At 40.0% G+C, this 20,043-nt stretch overlaps 1 long non-coding RNA gene across 1 annotated transcript; it reads right to left on the reverse strand.

Moving 5' to 3' along the window:
* Positions 1-5,851: 5,851 nt before the first annotated feature.
* On the reverse strand, positions 5,852-9,454 carry LOC135299003 (uncharacterized). Its single transcript, XR_010361020.1, has 2 exons — positions 9,158-9,454; positions 5,852-6,008 (listed from the first exon to the last, which is right to left on the reverse strand). It is a non-coding gene; the product is annotated as an uncharacterized LOC135299003 (long non-coding RNA).
* Positions 9,455-20,043: the final 10,589 nt, after the last annotated feature.

Here is a 20,043-nt window from a genome sequence, read left to right on the forward strand (position 1 = left end):
GACCTCACAAAAGCATTTTAGAACTTGTAGAATCTATTGTCCCATTTTCAATAGAATTGGGTTTCAAAAAGGAACTATTTCACCACTAATAAGCTTTGAACTAAGACAATGCACTGGTTTCATTTACTTTAATTCATTTCATTTCAGTGTAACCCATCCCTGCTGGCAGCTTTGCACAACAGAACTGTCAGTATAGCAATCTATCACACCATTTGAAACTGAGAGGTCTCTGCTAAGTTGGCACTCCAGTGAAAGCTACAGCCAGGGCACTGAAGGCTCTCCAAGTCTGGTGCTGAAAGGAATCTACTATGGAAGAGAAAGTCCCATACATCACTACTGAAGGCAAGTCATCAAGATCAATGGTAAAAAAAATAATATGGTAAAAAAATAATACAGATGATCTAATATTTTATTGTGCTCAGTTGTAGCTGCGGCAACCCAACCCTGAAAAGCTTAGTGGGGATCTCATCAGTGATGAGAAAGTGAAGTCTCTGAAGGCTTCTGAGTCATTCCACACTATGATAAAAAACAGAGAATAAAATTTGTTGTGAAGCTTCTCAAAAGTTTACTTTTTCTTTTGCCTCAAGCAAACGCAATGAAAGACATCAGCTTCATATTCCAAACCCACCCCATGCTGGGCACTCACTGCAGTTTCAAAGGCCCAATTCCCCTGCCTGTCCTGGCTTTTCCTTGCTGTTACCATGCCCTGAAGAGAACCTCAAGTATCTGCTACCATAGGTGCCAAAGAAGACATCTGATGAAAGATGACTCCCTTAAAGAAGGGAAAACAATTTCAAGAAAATTCTGCTGCCCTTCTAGATTTACTTCAGTGACTGATTTTGATGCTTCAGGCCAAATCTGTGCTTAATTTGTCTCTTATACACTGTTTTCATGTGTGAAGAATTCTAGGCGCAGATAACCAAGCTAAAATAATCCCATGTCAAGGATTCCCACTGGAGTGAGAAAAAGTAACATAGGCATTTTGAACATGACTCCCATGAAAAGATCAGAACTTGAAGAAATGGCAGACTAGAATTTTTCAAAAGAAAGCCACTTGGCATTTGCTCTTGTTACAAGCTTTCCCAAACTTCCCTAGTAGATCGGCTTCCCCCCTGAGGAGGGAATATTCAAACAATCTGCAAAAACATGACAACTACCAAAAAGATTGATCAGTGTTATCTCAACTATGTTCCAATACCAAATGTTCACTTTGAGTGTTTTATTTTCACCTCAGTTACATTACACATTAATGTCTGATATTGAAAAATAAGATGAGCAAACGATGCCATGCTGCCAATTTTTATTTTGCATTCCCATTTGTGAACACAGTTTTTGACATTTTATCCTCCTAACCCAAGTGAAAACAAATTCCCTAACTGGGAAAATGCAAATTCAATTGTAACTTTTGTCAAATTACGGAAAAAAACAGGAACATGCATTTCTTTAGTATTCTCATGCAAATGTGAACTGCAAGACTGATTTTCTGGCTCAGTTAAAGACTCCAAACAACACTGAATACTGATTATATGCTGAGGCCAGAAAAAGAGAATGGGTTTAGCTGCTTTACTAATAGCAATCTAGCCTCTTTAAGAAAAGGTTCAGGGAAGACTTGAAAATTCTTCACTTAAAGACGGGATGTCAGACTCACAGAAAACTCTGACGTGTTCCTTATATACTGTATATACCTCAGAATGGGCTGCTGCCTTATTTAATTTTTTTTAAGCATTTCAAGAAACTGGGGTCTAATTCCTGCACAGCTCCCTTTGGTAATTTTGAAAATGTCAAGCAGGTTGTAAGGTTCTCAGGCAGAAAGTGCACATGGTAGGTAGTGTTACAGAACAAGGTCTATTACATGAGACTGTTCACGGTCATGTGACAAATCCTGAAACAACAGTACCAAATGGAAACCCAAACTTGTATTCAGCTAGCTTAACACTTTCTCTTGCAGTGGATGCCAATAGAGCTCTTGCATGTTTGCATTTCCCAGCATTTTGAAAAACAAAACTCCTGGTTCCCAAGGTTGCAACCTAGCTCACCAGCAAGGAGATTGACATAAGCCCCGTGGAAAGGCCTACCACTCTAACAGAAGCTTTCAAGGATGAAGACAGCAAAATCAGGGCATTTGCTTTAAGCCAGATGAAATGGGCTTTGCAAGAGCTTTCAAAAAACAGCACTCAGAAAAAGGAATGCAGCATTTCCCTGCACAGCTCAAACCCAGTCAACTTCTTCCCGTTTGGCCTAGAGAAACTCTGCCCAGCACTGCTGCTTTGACTTTGGAGATGCTGATCTGAACGGTGCAGTCACAGAGCTCCCCTGCTGCAGCAAAAGCAAGGTGCTAGTGAACTGTGATAAGCCTTCCTAAGAGGGTCAGAAATCCCAGTAAATAACTAATTTTTTTGTTATCTCCTGCTTTATTTTGCACATTTCCTAGATAGAAAGGGGCGTGCTCCCTAGGGAAGGAGGAGACCAGAAAGGCAGCTGCAACACCTCAGCAGCAAACGCCTGCGGCTCAACACTTGACAGCAGCTGCCACAACAGGCTTTGAATCATGATTAGAAATGCCCTCTACCAGTGCAGCAACCAAGGCTGGATGTGAAAGTATCCCTTTCCATCTTCTGTATGCTCAAAGTTGGTTAGTGTTTTCTGGTCGAGGTACAGGAGTTGGATTCAGTGATCCTCATGGGCTCCTTCCCACTCAGGATATTCTATGATTCTGTGCCATTGCTAAAATAGCACAACACGGAGCAGAACTTGACAGAGAAGCCTCACAGGGCAGGGCCAGAACTATGTCACCACCTGAGCTCAGCATGAGTCTGATGAAGTCTCCTCCAGTCCTGTCAGCCAGCCCTGACAGGAATCAGAGTTAGCCCCCCAGCCAGGAGTCACAGATACTGTACCACAGCCCTGCAAAAGACTGCAATTTAACCTTCTTAACTTGTCCAAAAGAAATCACACAGTGCTGGGTGTCAGCTACAGCTAGTTTTTAAAATATCCTTGTCATGTTCTCATAGAAAGCACCTGTCCCTTGTGCTGAAGAAAACTAAATGAATGTTTCTGCTTCCTTTAGCTCTTTCAGGGAAAAGGCAATCTGGAAGTTGGTTTGGCCTTTAAGAAAGTGACTAAAAAGAAGTAAGTATCACCTTTCATTGTAGAGAGAGGCCAGTATTTCAGCTACAGACATTAGATCAAATTCCAAAGATGTGCTTGGCTTTCACCAAAGGACATATACAAACAGTAATGTATGGGAGGTCTGACTGCACATAGGTAGGAAATTAAAACAGTCCCGTGAATGGCCCTGCTAAAACATGCATACTTATATGCATAAAACATGTGAATAGTCAGCAGAATTCAGAAATCCTTTCAGAGGAACAAAATGCAACAGAGGGACCCTGTGCAGTGAGGAACTAGGATTTATCTGCATAGAGCTTATTTCACTGCAGAAATACTTGCATCATTTACTCCCCTGAAGGCTTTCTTACTCTCTTTTCCAATACAGATTGAAGAAGACCATTTTCCCACCCCAATTCCACCTGCCCTCCTGTCTGAACCTCTGCTATCATCTCCATGCAACAAACTGGATTATAGTTTTCCTCCTCTCAGGGGTATGGCACTTAAAAATTTTGATTTGTGTGAGCACAGCATGGGCTTGTTCCACTCTAGTGAATGACCCATGAACACCCATTTAGAAAATAGGTACTGCCACTACACAGTGTTTGTACAGAGAAAGGAAAAGTTGTGTCTCTTGGGGCAGCAGCAAAGCAAGCTTGGGATGTGGCTCACTGAGCACTGTGAACTCTGCTCAAGCTCTCCAATAGGCCAGCATGCCCAAGGTAAGAGCATTACTGCATTTAAACTAATACCTCTCTCATTATGAACAAATCATCTTTGCAGTAAGAAGGAGTGCTCCTAAAGTACCAGAGCAAAGCTGACTGGCACTCTACAGCACCCTGGGGGGAACACTGTGGTGAAGTTAGCAGCTCATTTAAGAGAAATGAGAACTATTTCAGGTAACTTTTATAAGCACAAGATCCCCATCCTGCTTCCTCTACTCATCAGAAGAGCGTTCTTTCTATTCCTCCCTTCAACCCAAACCAAATGCATAGGATGTTTTGTGAGCAGCTCATTACTTATTGTGCTTAACACGAGCATGAATTTTCAAGATCATAAATGATACAGAGGATGAGGAGAGAAAATACATATGCATTTTCTGACAGAAGGAGTACATTGTAGAGAGAAGACTTTAAGGCAAGAACTGCTTTCAGTACTATTAGTCAGCCATAGTATCAAGAGCAGCAGTCTGCCCACCAGCTCCATAGGAGAGAATGATTTACTAGTGTCCTACTGTAACACAGCTGTCTGGTGAAATGCTTTCACAGAGGAATTATGTGGGAAGCTGTATAGTACAAGTGCCACATTCTCTGCAAAGGTTTGAAGCCGCAGCAGTAGCCTCCATACCTCTGGCAGAGGCATTTATAGCAATCATGAAAAAGAAGAACAGCAGTCCCCAATTTCACACGTCCTTCTGTTTTCTGTGCTGAGGCCATCATTTTGATTTTTAAAGTCTTGCTTTACACAGATACTTTTCCCCATCAGACCCTTCACAATTGCCAATTTCTCTACCCAAGCAATTAGCACCACTACTGTCAGTGGGACACTGTTGCCCAGCGTATAGTGGAGGCAATTATCTTCAGCTATAAAATGGATTTACACAAACTTGCCATTGTACATCCTTTGTCACCTGCCTCACACTAGATCTCAGTTGTTTTTAAAGACATCTCAGCCCTTTTTTATGTGCCATAAAGTAGTGCATGGACACATTTGATTTTGTTTAACTCTTGGTCCTTGCATACTCAGAAAGCTTAGCTTCACACCTTCCCATACATTGATATTGCTTGAAGTGATGTGTCACGAGATCAGCAGCTTTATGCTGAAGAGGGTTATTCTAATCAGGCAGCAGTGTCTTTTATAAATTAAAAAATCCACACACATTCTAATTTAAACCATTAGCGTGGCCTGTGGTTAGATGACATTATGTTGCTAATGGATCCACTGTGGAATATGACACCAGTTGTGCTGTCCACTGGGATTTACTGGCATATAATACACGTTTATTTCGACTCTTAAAAGGCTGTACTAATGGCTTCAGCACTTTTGTGTTAAGTAATCGACATTCTCTCCCTTTGGCAGTGAATGCATATGTAATGCAATCCATGTTTTCCTGGGATAATTGGTCTTTCTTTCCTCAACCAGAAGTACGATGAAATTCCAAACTAGATGTGTGTTAGAGACAAGTTAGGTTTGACTGTAGGTCGTGACTTGTTTTCTTTGGTTTTCTATATTTTAAGAATGCCAGGTATTTTCAAAGTGGCTGTACTATTTATTTCTCATCTCCTCCCTTCCTGTTTCACTTCAGGCTGGTGTTTATCAGGACTTAAATGAAAACTAATTCACTAAGTTTTTTGCAAAGATGCTGCTGCTTCTGCTACTATCTGAAATGGGTTGAACTGGTAATGGGGCAGATGCAACTGCTTAGGGAAAGTTAGTGTTCCTGAGTAATTATGCTATGCCATCTTCTATCTAATGTAAAGAGTGAAAAGTATTTTCCTTGGTTAACAGTATCCCAACACTCAACTTGACATCTGCATTAACAGAGGTTGCTTGTCGCCAGTCAACTTCTATTGCCTCAAAAAAATGCCAGCACACAAGGCAAAAGAGCAGGCAGCCTTTCCCATACTGCATTCAGTATTAGGTGACCTAACAAAAAACCCACATTGTGGTAGCAGCGATTAGAGTCTGCATGTGCAACAACTAATAAGCTGAGAAATGATCAACAGAGTCATGGGAGACCATATACTTTCTACCAGGTATTATTTATTGTATTGCAATTATGCTGTGCTGTGGTTGCTGCCATGGCTCCCAGGTGGTCTTGACTTCATTGCATAGGAACATGATGCATTCCTTTCTGCCACACTGCCTTAATGAAAGAACCCCAAAGGGCACATCCAAGCCTGAAACAGATCCAGAAAGTCACAGGCTTACTCCTAGCAGTCAGCTGTAACAAATGAGTCACTAACTAAACTTCCAGCCAGTAGCAGCCAGAGACAGCAACAGATTCTGGAGAAGGAAAGCCCCTTCTTGCTGTTCACTATTTCCTTAGTAATCTTTCTAGGTGGATCAGGTTCTATTCTGATCTCAGATGCATATTCCAAAGCTGAGCTCTCCTACAGTCTACCCAGACTGTTTTGCACTGGGCTTGCAATGTAACTCCCCCATACAAAAATTTGTCTCTTTGGCTGAGGAAGTCCTTTACAAACAAAAACTTTCAACTGCCTGCACTGAAAATAGGTTAGAACTGTTTTAGACCTTATGGTGTGAGTTATCAGAAACCCCAGACAAATGTTCATCTTCCTTTTTTCTTCCCTATACTGCATGATTTCAGGTCAACCCCATTGCTTTGGTAGAGAACTTGATGATCAGCATGCATGTTTCAGACTCATTTTAGAATTCAGAACGAAAGAATTGAAATTCTGACCTTTCACTGAATAGTTGTATCATGTTTTATCCCTTGAACCTTCCACTCTCTTTCTGACAAACAGAGCTAAATTCAGTAGGAAAATTTAGCTTCAGCTGAAGAGTACTAGATGCTTATTCTGCCTAAGGAACTTAAGACAACATAGCAAAGTGTAATCCTGCAAACATATGGAACAGTATACATTTCATGAGGATCTGGAAATAGAAAATGAAAAAATAAACCAGGTCTCTCCGATTTATACACACGCCGCATGCAGAGAATTAAAGCAAAGAAAGTCTAGAGAAATACTTCCCAAGGGTGCACTGATATTTCATTAGCCCCCTTTTTTCCCCCCTGACCTAAGGAAAAAACCCTCTTTTCAAGGCCTCATTGTGCAAGAGAAGCTTCCTTAGAAGTGTTGCACGTCACAGCAAAGGGCCCATTGCTGGGTGTTTGGGACTTGCATATTCCTAGTCTACCACTGCAGCATGCATGCCTACCAGGCAGTTTCAGCCTGAAAGTCACCAAGTGACTATTAAATTTCTGAGACGAGGTACGACAGTAATGCTATACTACTATTAATTAGATTTCAACCAAGATAACAATTACCAGGGATTTGTCAGATTTGTCAAATTGTAACTAGTATAATTCCAGTTTTATCTAGGGACTGAGGATAGACATCTCACATTACATTTAAGTTAACTAAACATAATTTATAAAAAGGTAAACCCTCAGTACAAAATGAAATTATTTCAATCAAAACCACACAATCTGATCAAATAAAAGGGGAAGCTACTCCTTCTAGCTTGTGTTTAATGAGAGGTTTCTAATTTGCATAAGTTTTTACTAGGGAATGATGTGCCCAATTTGAAGTTCTCATGTTCTGTTTTTCTCTTTCAAGTACAAAGATTCTACCACTTGCTTTGGGAGCATCCAGCTGGCCAATCTGTGTGGACAGTATCATTATTAAATTGTCTTCTGCCTCTTGCTGGCAGTAGATCTGACCCACTGCAGTGCCTGCTGCTTCCTCAAAAGTGCTCAGCAACCACAGCACCCACTCTGGACAGACAAGTGTAAAGTGGCATCACTTCACAGACTTAAGTTACAGACATTCATTATGTGGCCCAACAGCTGTAAACAATATTCCCAGTCCTCTTTGGATCAGGTACATGCTGACAAGGTGACATTATAAAAGTGCAACACCTACAATACACAATCTTACAACAAAAACTCTTATATCCAGAGTACTCCAGCAATTTTCAAGAGCAACAAAAGCAGAATACAAATGAGTCTAAACTTCCACCTGAATTAAGATGCCTCTATAAAGCAAATCTGCTTACTCGTTCTATATTTATGTGTGCTTTCCAGGGTGTCAAGTACCTGGTGATGCAAGACAAAAAAAAATGTACCATTAACAATTAAATGTCTTGATTGCACAATTATTGAAGTACTATAGTTAATATGTACCTGAGATTTTTATACTTCCTGCTGAGTTATTAGTGTTGCAAACTCCCATGGATTACCCTCAGATATCTCCACCATAATTCCCACATCATTAGCTATTCACAAAATTTTCTGCTATCTATAATGCAGCTATTATGATACGTGTGGGTTTAGAAGCAACGTGTATTAAAATTCCTAATACATCTCTTTCAACAAATACAAGAATCAGGTAGAGAGAAAGCTATTTTGGGGAGGAGGGATTACTCTCTTTTTAGTATCATTATTATTTTCATTAAATCTGCAGAAATAACCATTACCAGAAAAGTACAAAGCTTTAATCAAAGACATTCAAGAAACAGGGTGCAGGATTATAACATTAAAAACCATGTGCCAGTAGTCAGAATGGCATATGGGAAAAAAATTGCAGACTACATTCAAAATCAAGACAGAACAAAAAAAGAAAAAAAATCTTCTGAGAGTTATCTTTGTTGCATATTCAGTCCCAATAAATTGCTTTAATTAGCTAAAAGAATGAGGAGGCAACAATAAATGAATATGTTATGCTGAGTGCGCACACTTAAAGAATGTCACTAATGTTTCAGAAACTGCATTCTGGTAGAAATCCACACCTATCCAAACACCTTTTCTCCTCTGTGTATGATTCAGACAGTCACTGCTGACAGGAACAGGAATTGTGTTTGAAGGATAAAACAACTTAGAAACACAGCTAAGTAAGTCTCTGTTAAAATGCCCGCAATCCACCTTGCCCCCCTCTCTCCTCCTATGTATAATCATACTTTAAAAACCACAGACTATTAAAACCCCATTTCCTCCTTAACATATATGTATTATGCTGCTGTGAAAACAGACAAGGGATGTTTGAGAAGATAAATATTAAATTAAGCCAAAGGCATTGGTTCTTTATCCCACAAAGTCCTACCAACAGAGGCCACCTTGGATCATCTTCAGCACACAAGTACCACATACACCTAAAATGGGATACAGACATTTGCAATTTTTCTTAAAAAGGCTGCAAGGATGAGAGTCAACACTATTAAGGTATAAAAGGAAGATAAACATCTTGGAGATGCAAGGGCATTAGATGATCCTGTCTTTAGGTGTTCAGCTGCTGTCAAAATTTAACTGCTAAGTTTTTGACAAATTCTATTACTTTAAGGTTTTAGGTTAAATTCTGGCCCTTACCGTTCCACGTTGCTGGTTATGAACATCCACTTAAGGCTACAGCAACCTTGGTATTTCATCACTATGTGCTTCTCAGCTTCATAGAACACAGCACCATTTTTCTTAACCTGTTCAGGTTGTAGTCCTCAATTTTCTCTTCTACTTCATGGGCAAACAACACTTTCAAGGAGAACAGCACTTTTGGGTGAGAACTCAGCTATTTGGCTATTGAAGCAAGAGATAAAGCTAACCCTTTTATTCCCATCCTATTACATGCTAGTCCTAAGAAGGCTTACCCTTCCTCCTTTTAATTATAGGCTTTACTAACAAGCCACATGTGCTTTTGAGCACTTGTTGATGAGTTCAGATTAGATAGGGACAAGGCTATTTCCCTTTGGTAATGTTGTGAATAGTGAAGTAACATGCTAGACCAAGAAACAATTTTCACCCAAACTTCCTCCTAATTACCATTCTCATTTAAAGACAATAAAAGGTGATTTCCCCTGGCAAAAGAAACCATTTGTTGATATCCCTTTGAAGATCAGTTTAAATTAAATCCACAATATAATTCTAAATAACCTATCTAGGCAAACAGACATCCACATAATTTACTTAACCATCAAGAGATTCAAGAAGCTTATACTTGGTCTTCTTACAGCAGGTCAAAGTAGTGCTTTTATTACCCAGGACAAGTAGCAAGTAGCAGGCAACAGGTCTCCTTTCCCTTCAATACTTGTATGCTTCTTTATATTACTTGTTCCTTTGTAGACACCTGGAGTGCAGTCCTGGCCACAAGGAAAAAAAAAAAAAGAAAAAAAAAACCTGTGCCTTGGGGATTCTACATGCCGAACTAATTTGATCGTTTTGAAAGTTGCAGTTTTTAGAATCTTTTGAGGTCACAGGCTGTAGAGCATTCTTATTATTAAAAGCATCAAATACCACATCCATCCTTCTCATAATGTGTTGCACTGAAGTGAACAGGCAATCACCAGTCTCACCCATTTGCTTTGTGTGTGCAAACTGAGACATGTAAGTCACATCCTGGACACTGGGCAGTGGGCACGGATGGAAGTTTCTGGTGCTGCAGACCATTGTGTACCCTGAGTAACTCATTTGTGGCAGTGATTTTCCAAAGAACAGTCTCCTTATACATATGACCTTCCACAAAGGATCCTGAATGTCCAGTCATTTGGCTCTCAGATCTGCTGTTGCTGTTCTCTATGGGAGAATCATCATTCAGAGATTTGTTTGTAATATTTGACTTATTTCAGCAGGCCAAGTACTCTTGTGAATTACTTTATCTCCTCATTTTCCCTTGACCAAAGTACTGAAATTCATTAACAGGTTATAGGCTATTGTTCTTTGAAAGCTAAAATATTAATTCATTTTTCATGCAAACAAATAATCATTATGTTCATACTAAGATGTAAATCCACTAACATCACTAGAAACACAGAAAAAGAAATTCTGAACCCCTGTGGTTTGGGTTATCATCTACCAAACACACTCTACTGTACAGTACAATACTCCTCTAAAAAAAGTAGCTGAGTCTTCCTGTAAATATTTTACAAGGAGTCAGTAGCATTGCGGATGAAATTATGACCTAAATAGGCTTCTAGTACTTCAAAAATAAAAAAAAAATTACTGTCCCTAAAGTCTCAACATTATGTCCAGAAATAATTCCAGTATTTTACATTATAATGAAATTCACTGTTTGCTTACTTTTTAAATGCTGGGCTGGGACAAAAAGGGAATATGGGTAATGAAATTTGTGTATTGTTATTGAACTTGGAGGATTTCTGGTCCTAGCTAAATTTGTAGGACCACAGTCAAATAAATGGGAATGGAAACAGGTACACTGAATTCTAAAAATTATATATATAATGTCCTTGAAAATGTCAGAAGAGACATGTACTTGGCTCTGAACATTAATCAGTATTACCCTGGCATAGAAGAGCCTATCACATTCCCTTATATCCCAAATCCTTTTGTGTCCTCAGTGGCAACAGAAAGTAGCAGAAGACCGTCAACTTGCACAGCTACTAGTACTTTACCAGGAGAAAAAAAAAATCTATAATGGAAGGACCAACTGGCTTTGTATATCCCATAGAAAAACTCCATCCGGACCAAAGAAGGAGAATTCACAGCCATACTCATATTTTCACAGAAAATCCATCTTTAGTGACTTTTGGCTACCAAACCTTAGCAGGTAGGAGGATATAAATGAGGCAGCCCTGTAACAGGCGCTCAGTGATAAAACTAAGAATTTAAAGTATAATTTTTTAAAAGTATTTATTTTAAATAACATTTTAAGTCAAAAAGCCAACTAATTGTTGTAGCACAGTTTTTGTCATAGCTGTCCTATTATTGCAGCCTCTCACAAACAGCACTATTTGCACCCTTCAGATTTTAAAGTCAGCAGCAATGTCCACCCTTCAAGACAAAGCAACACACTCAACTCTTTGAATTTGCCTGCGCCACCTGGAAGAAATCTGTTGCAGAAGGTAGACACACAAAGAACTGTGCCAGGCATTGAGCAGGAACTGAAACACCTTCTCAAACACTGTTTCTTGGTTTCTACCATGGAGTTTTGAGGGATGCCAGAAAACAGAAGCTTTAGAATTCAGCCAGAGCCAGCTACTGCTACGAAGTGTCCAGTACAGGTGACCCTACAAGAGACCTACAAAGTGCCCAAGCTGAGATCCAAGCCAGCCTGGGACCACCTAACAGCCAGCAAAACTCTTTCTGACTCCGGGAGGCTGAACCACACCGTGGAGATGTTCATTTTAGGAGAATCAGGGACTCTTTAGACCCTGGAACTGCATTGGGCAGGTTCTGGAGGAGCACTCCTAATAAGCTGGGGCTCTTGCCTCAGAGGTTGTCTTTGCATTTGCATACTGAGTTTGCAGAGGCAGCCCTTGCTAACCTGTGTGACTTGGCTGGCAGAGCAAGAGATTTTCAATCCCAAAATTAGATTGGAGCCAAATCAACTATGTTCCAAAAGACAAACTAATTTGTATTCAATTATTCTTTCACCAGGCAGGAACCATTTCAGCTGCTATGCTGGTTTGGACCAGACATGCAAAGAAATAAGCTCCTGACTCCGTGCAAATTGAAAGAATATACAGGCTGACCAGTGCTTACATTTACACCCTGGTATCAACAGGGAAAGTTTTTTTATAAGTTATTTCTTCAGACAAAACCAAGCTATGGGTACAGTTCACAAATCCCCCTGAGAGACGGGATGCCATCCAGACATGATCATCCAGTGAGAATTTGCCACAGTCCTGTTCAGCAATCTGGAAGTTGTCAATAATTCCAGGATGTTTTGAAGTGACATTTGATTCTGAGTAAAACCAGCAGGACACAGAGCATTTGAGTCCAGAAATAATAAAGAGTAGGAGTAAATTTACACTTCTCTCTTTCTCTCCTCACTTGTAAATGTCTCAAAGGACATTAATTATACTCTCCAGAGACTCACAAGCTCTGGGAGTTCGATGGCAAGGCTTATTTTCCCAGCACCTCACTGCTGTAGATAAAAGCCAAGCAGGAAGAGAAGTACAAACACAGGATGCCGAATCTCAGATGCTTTCAAGTTGGTAATGTATGAGGTAACCTTCTCGTCCTGCCCAACATACATAAGGTGAAAATGCTTAGAGATGGTACCATGCAGCTGTCACTGTTTGACACACACAGAAATTCAACATTTGCCATGACACAACATACAGTTACCATGGATATGTCCCTATTCTTAGCATACTGGGAAGAAAAAAAGAAAGGAAAAAAGATCCCCAAATCTCAGTGCACAGTAACCTTGAGCAAGTGTTGACTCTGCAGTGACAGCCACCACAGTGGCTAACAGAAAAAATGAACTTTATTTTGCCCAAATTTTTGCAGATAAATAATCTATGCACTGTTCATGACTAGGGCTGCTTAGCTATATGCCACACATGGATTGTCACAGGGCAATCAATAATAAGCAGGGGAGAGTGAAAGTCAGTTTGAGACCAAGATCCTTCCTGACAGCAGTAATTCAGAATCAGTCTGCAGTTTAGGATAAATTATTTAAAAGAAGAGCTACAAAGAAAGGCTCCTAGCATAAAGGAACAGGGGCTTTAGGACTTAGATGAGCATTGCTCCTAAAAAGAATGAAACATCCACTTTAGCTTAACTCCAAGGGAGCATCCTGTGGAGAAAAAGATATTAAATTCAAACAAATGGTGGCCCAAAACCAAGCATGTATTAGACCAAGTGTGAATTAGCATATACAAAAGATGACAGAAAGTTCCAGAGAGGCAACAAGGAAGATGTGTAGCTTTCCAGTTGGAGCAGCTGATAAAAGAAGGAGCTAACATTTCTTATGTCACAATCTGTCAAATGTTCAGCTTGTCTTGTGAAACATATGAAATTACATATGTTCTCTGTTCTGGTCAAGCAAAGATGCTTCAATACATTGCAGTCCCCTTGAGCCAGAAAATTGCAAGCTAGTTCACTGTACAGAGATTACATTGTTAAAATACAAAATAAGCAAACAAACAAAAAAAAAAAAAACCACCACAAAACCACAACAAACAAAAAAACTCAATAACTTGACTAAATTTAATTTACATCAAATTCACTTTGTACAGGAGAGGTTCTAGTCACCTGAATTTCCATTTTTCAAATAAACAGGCCATTATTGAGACAGAAAATAAAAATTGTGGTCTTTTCTGCAGAGGTAGGACAAGCTGGTGGGGGTTATGAAGCAAAAAAATAAGCTGAAATCAACTAATTTAGCTGGAGGTAGCTGTGATAGCCTGACATTTCCCATTTCCTCACCTGCCTTTTTTTTACCAGGACTCAAACTGGATCTGTAGAGCACATTTTGTGCCACAGTCCCTCAATCACAACTCTACCTAGAGGACAGCCAGGTCCTCCAGAGAATCTTTAAAGTCTTTTGCATTTATAAGCAAATATATGCTGTTGTATATGAGCAAGTGACAGTGAGGACATGTAACCCTGTCTCTCGCAGCACTTTCCCTGGGTGTCACTCCTCTGCTTTAACCATATGTTGTACTGCCCTGCCCTCCCATGCTGAGATGCTTTGAACCAGCAAGGGTTTCTCCAAAGAGCAAATACCTCCTGGGTCCTATCACAGTGTCAAAGCAAGGCACAAAATCTATTTTTATTAAAGTGGAAATTTGACATCAGAACATAGTATTGAAACAAAGTCTAAATTAAAAAACCAAACCAAAACAAGACAAAAAAATCCAGAAGAAGTCCTTGGTGGAAAAAGTTCACGCTGGAAAAGACTGCCCAGAGAGGTTGTGGAGTCTCCCTCACTATTCAAGAACCATCTGGACACAATACTGTGTAATGTGCTCTAGGATGACTCTGCTTGAGCAGGGAAATTGGACCAGATGACCCACTGTGGTCCCTTCCAGCCTTACCCATTCTGTGATTCTAAGTGGCACCTTTCTTCCACCTCATTGAACAAAAATAGGAAAAAAATGTCATTGAATCATTAGAATGGCTGTTGCTTTGGAAACCCAAACTGTGAATCAGTTTGTTTTTTTTCCTCTGGTGACTTGGCAAAGGGGCAGGGAGAGAAGGCACTTGTATTAAAATGTCTTTCTCACACTTCCTGTTCTGTGAAAGGTACAGCCAGATTGTCACATTACAGCAGTTCATTTATTTGGGCATAGCAATTTTCCAAGACTGCTTTCCACTCTTGGTCAGCTCAGCCAATCTCTGAAATGAAACACCAGTGTTTTGAACAATGACTCCTGTAGGTAATGGAATCTGCCTTTGCAATATCAAAGCTTCTAACAGCTTCAGAGCCAAGCTCCCTAGCAGCAACTTTTGGACCAGTCTAAAATACATAAAGCATATCCATCCACGTAGCATCCTGTTGTAATTATTCCCAGCCTATCAGGTGAGATAAGATGACACTGACTGAGCTGTGGCACAGAAAAATCTTGGCACATGCCCCATCTCACAGAACTCAAGAGAAGCAGAGGAAATCATTGCTCATCTTCCATGATCTAGCACTGCACCAACTTGCCTCTCCTTGGCAGCTTTCAAAACTGTTAGATTAAAAATAATAGATAAGCTTTGAGGGCATCAATGTATATGTTTCACACTTAGCAGTAGAAGATAAACATAACTTTAAATATCACAGAAACTTCAAGGTTGGAAGAGATCTTCAGGATCATCCAGGCCAACCATCAACCCTGCATCACCATAATCACCTCTAAATCATATCATTCTTAAACACTTCCTCCACCTGGAGAGATGGTGATTCCACCACCTGACTGGGCAACTTATTCCAATGCCTAACCAATCTTTCAGCTGATAATATGAATCCAAACAGCTGCCTTAGCAGGGCTTGCAATTACATAAAGAAGGATTAATCACGTGAAAACCCTGAGACATGATAAGACCAGGGCCCACCACAGAGCAGGACATCCTGTCTTCCCAAGTTTTCTCTATAGGTTCATCAGGATCTACAGGCTGTAGAGACCACTACTCATGAACATTCTGCATATTCCAAAAGAATAATTTTCCCCACTAAACTTAGCCCATGTCCAGGAAAAGACTTAGTAGTAAATGTGTGTTACCATTCCCTCTTTACACTTGCAAGACATGTTACTGGGGTATCTGTACTGCTTGATCACTATGAAGTGTTGCCATAAATTATTTAAAGAACAATTGTCCAAATAAATGAGCAACGTACTGCTTATTTGTGAATGCGCATTTTCTTGCTAATTTGTAACAACTAGTTTCACACAGAAGGATTCAAGGCCATTACTGTGAGTTAGTGTAGTCCTACAATATGTTTTATTTTTATGGCTTACCATATCCCTGACAAATACAATAAAATCAGATTTTGTTTTCTTAATGTTTTATACTTCAAAGCAAATCCTGGGCAGATATCCAACCATATAAGAAACACCAGAATATATCAAGACACACAAACTTCAACAAAATAACTGTTTTGGACAGCAGCCTCTGCCATTATAAGGCATAAAGAATCAATGCACTGAAGTTCTGAACATCTAATCAAAGTAGGGGCTTCAGCAACTAATTAGGGGAGTGCATTAAAGGTTCTAATGGTCAGAGTCACTTGGAGTTAATGAAAGATTTTCCTCGAACAAAATAGGTAATATTTTATTGCATTACTCAACATCATCGTGTAATCTCCAATATCAGACAAGCCTGTACCCACATCCTTTAGGCAATACCATCTAGAACTGCCAGCTGCTGCAGAGTTACCAAAAGCTCTGACATATCAATAAAGAGGAAATACCTCAGAGAATATGAGTGTTACATTCATGAAGATTGTTTCCTCATTTTTTGTTTATTAAGCATAACAACTTGTAAAAATAAACAGTGATGTAAATCCAGTTTTCCCATATGTCAGGAGAGTGCATCATCATTAAATGATAGTATGCCTTTAGGCAGAAGAAGATGTGACAAAATTCTGACATACGTTATTCCTGATATTGTGCTATTTCAAATGGTATCATGTGGACCTAATTATCCACAAGTAAAACAGCATACCTGAATTTCTGAAACCAAAACCTTCAGCAGAGCGGTCACTGCGTTCTAGATTCCAATCCCAAATAACCCTGAAATATGAAAAAGCAGGAATAGCTCTTGCAGCACAGCTAAAAATCCTGGTTTCACCTACCCTGACTGCCACTCTGAAAGACAGTCTTGCCCTCACTTGCACTCCACCAAATTCTTGCTCATTTATGAGAAGTGGAAGAGGTTCAACAAAAAACAGTAAAAGCATCCTGATATATTCTACAGACAGCCAAATATTTGAATGTCCTGGGAAACAGTTGCTTTCTAAATCTCTCATTCAATGAGGGATTTGAATTTTTTTTCATATGCTGGATAAACAGTAAGAAGAAAAGATGAGGTAGCAAGGTAAACACAAAGTACCACTGTGGTAGCAAGTAAACACAAAGTCAGCTTCAGCGTCATACACGGACTGCAACTACCTAGAAGTCTAAAGTTAGGTAATTTAGTACTCAATATCATAACACACAAATTTTCTTTCTATATTCAAGTTGATAAGTCTAAAAAAAGTCATGTTTTCATGAAAAAGAAAAATCCAATTCTTCAGGCAAATCCTAAAAGAAGTTCCTGGATAATTAAGTCCCATTTCAAGAAGCATCTTGGACAGATAAAATAGGTTGAAAATAGGCTTAATAATCAGTTCTTTGGGTTTTCCAAGGATAATTAATGGAGTCTTTGTAATCAATTCTACCTGCTTTTTAAAATATCTGCTTCCACTTCCCTGCCCTCTGGCTCTTGTCTATTTATACTGTAAGTCTTTAGGACAGGGACTGCTGCTGACTGGAATGACAGAGTCCTGAACTCAGCTGGGCCTGCAGGCATTCCTTTGATGCAGACCATAATATGTGTACAGAAAGGGGGAAAAAAAAGCTATTTTCCTTAGCATCTAGACCAACTTTGAATAAACAGCCACCTATTTCTGGCAGTAAATACACCAGAGAACAAGCACTACTGTCTTTGATCTCTGCTCACCTAACAAAAAAGGACTGTTTTGACAGGAAATTTCCAATCAAGAGGATAACCTGGGCAGTGCATCACAGCTAACACTGGTGTACAGCATTTTATTAAATTCATATACTGGTGAATTATCAGCTGTTATTTTAGCCTGTGTGCAGTGCAGCTTGCAGCATTATTGATCATGAAATTTTAATATAATGCTTGGAAGTATTCACTGGCATTTCAAAAGAGCCATACGATTGATTTAGAACTTAGCTGCACTCAAGAGACAAGTCCTTATTGTCTGGTATCCTCCTCCCCTCCCTTTTCAGCTCAGCTTGTTACTGCATAAAAAGTTGCTTGAAATTTAAGTTTGCTCTGAATCCATAGGCCATGCTGGCCTTTATGATATTGCCCTTTACTGAAACTCTGCATTTCTCAACAGCTTTCTATTACTCTATAGATTTATTTCACTTTTACCTCATCTGACAATGTTGTGCTGGGCTGTCTTTTCCCCAGCTCCATACAACAGTGAAAACTCAAATGTAATCAAGTTTTTTTTACACATAAATGCATTCAAATCTGAAGTTATGATACCTTGTCACCCCATTGCCCTCATAGTTAGTAGTCCATTTCAATTTGTTCTCAACAGATTCACCTTTTGGATAAAACCTTGCCTTCAAAATCAATTTGGACTGTAACCCACACAATAGATCACCTACAGAACTTAAAGGCTATTAAAAAAAAAACCCAACCAACATACAAACCAACAAAACCAACAAGCCCACAATAAAAATACACCAGAAAAATTAAACAGGCGGAAAAGCCTCTCACTATTTCCCCTCTCCCTACCCCCAGTACATTCTCCATCTCTTGAATATTACCTGACTTTGCTGACATGTGTTTCCCAACACTGAAATTCTGCCTCAGATATTGATTTTGCCCCATCCCCAGCAATTTGATTATTGCAATTCCTTGTAGTTTGTCTCCCTTTGGCTACTCATCAAATGGACAGACTCAGCTCACACAGCCCTGCAGGAGACACCGAGTATCACTTGGTGCCATATCAAAACACCTGAAATACTTCCAAAATAAGTACAGGCCTGATGCCACTCTTGTGAAATAACACCTGACTCTGAACCAGGTCCTGAGGGCCAGTTTCATCCCAACAAGTTTCAGGCACTTAACTCACATATTCTAGGAAACCTGGAGAGAGAGCAAGAAATCTTGGCACATTCCCAGGGCAACCCACTGCTGCCAGACCATAGTCCTAAGAGAACTAGAGCTTCTAAATGCCTAAGTATGGCCACTATTTAATAACAATATAAACCCTTTTTTGTGGTTTTACTGGGAAAAAAAAAAAAGAAGTAAAAACTCTCCCCACAAAACAGCCAACAACATCCCCCACAACAACCCTCAGCGCACTTGCACCCAAGTTAAAAGCATTACCAGTTGTACTGCTGGTAAGTTTAAAGCCCAAAGTGAGATGCCAGGCAAATTTAAGTGGGAAGAAACAGCTCCCCATTGTCCCACACATCCCAAAATCCATTAATAAATGACAGAGGGAAAAAAGAAGCCCTCATTTTGCCAGGAGAGCTCCAGTCAGGCAGCTCCCACACCTTGGCTGTACCCAGCAGAAAGCCATTTGACCCAGTCCTGCTGGGAGGTAGTAGAAAGGTGAATCTGCACCAGCCCAGTGTGCTGGTTTGGGCTGGGGTAGGATCATTTTCTTCACAGCAGGTGGCATGGGCCTGTATTTGGGATTTTTGTTGGAAACAGTGGTGGTAACAGAGGGATGTTTTCTTTATTTCTTGCACAAAAACAAACAAACAAACAAAAACACCAACCCTGTGCAATCAGGGCTTGCACATTCTTGATGCTTTTTCTGCTTCTCACAATGGTTCTGTGCGGCTGGCATAGCCAGGAGGAGTTTGCTCTGTGCCTGGCTAAACCAGGAGCAGGTAAGCCCCTCATGCCAGGGAAAGCAGCCTCTGTGCTTCAGGGAGACATCTGCACCCTGCTGTGCCACTCACCCGTGGAAAAGCCCTGCACAATGCCCAGGCCCAGCATGTCCTCTCACAAGGGCTGGTCCCCTCACTCTCACCCTGGAGGACAGGGAGGAAAAGCCAAAAGGCAAGCACAGGATATTTTCCCAGCAGAGCAAAGCTGTACAGAGACAGCCATAATTCGCAGAACACCAGATCTCCTCATCTGTTGCCCCTCAATCTCCTTCAGAGACATTTTATTATTCAGCAGTGATTCCTCAGCTGTGATAATTATCAACAATGACAGGCTATTGAGGACTTAAAGCTGACAGAGAGAAGCAATACAAATAAGATCTAAGCAGAGGATAGACTATATTCAGAATTAATAGCTATTTTCCTCGTCCTATCATTACCTTGGCT

Source organism: Passer domesticus, chromosome 4 (genome assembly GCF_036417665.1).
Source record: "Passer domesticus isolate bPasDom1 chromosome 4, bPasDom1.hap1, whole genome shotgun sequence".
Classification (NCBI taxonomy): Eukaryota; Metazoa; Chordata; class Aves; order Passeriformes; family Passeridae; genus Passer; species Passer domesticus.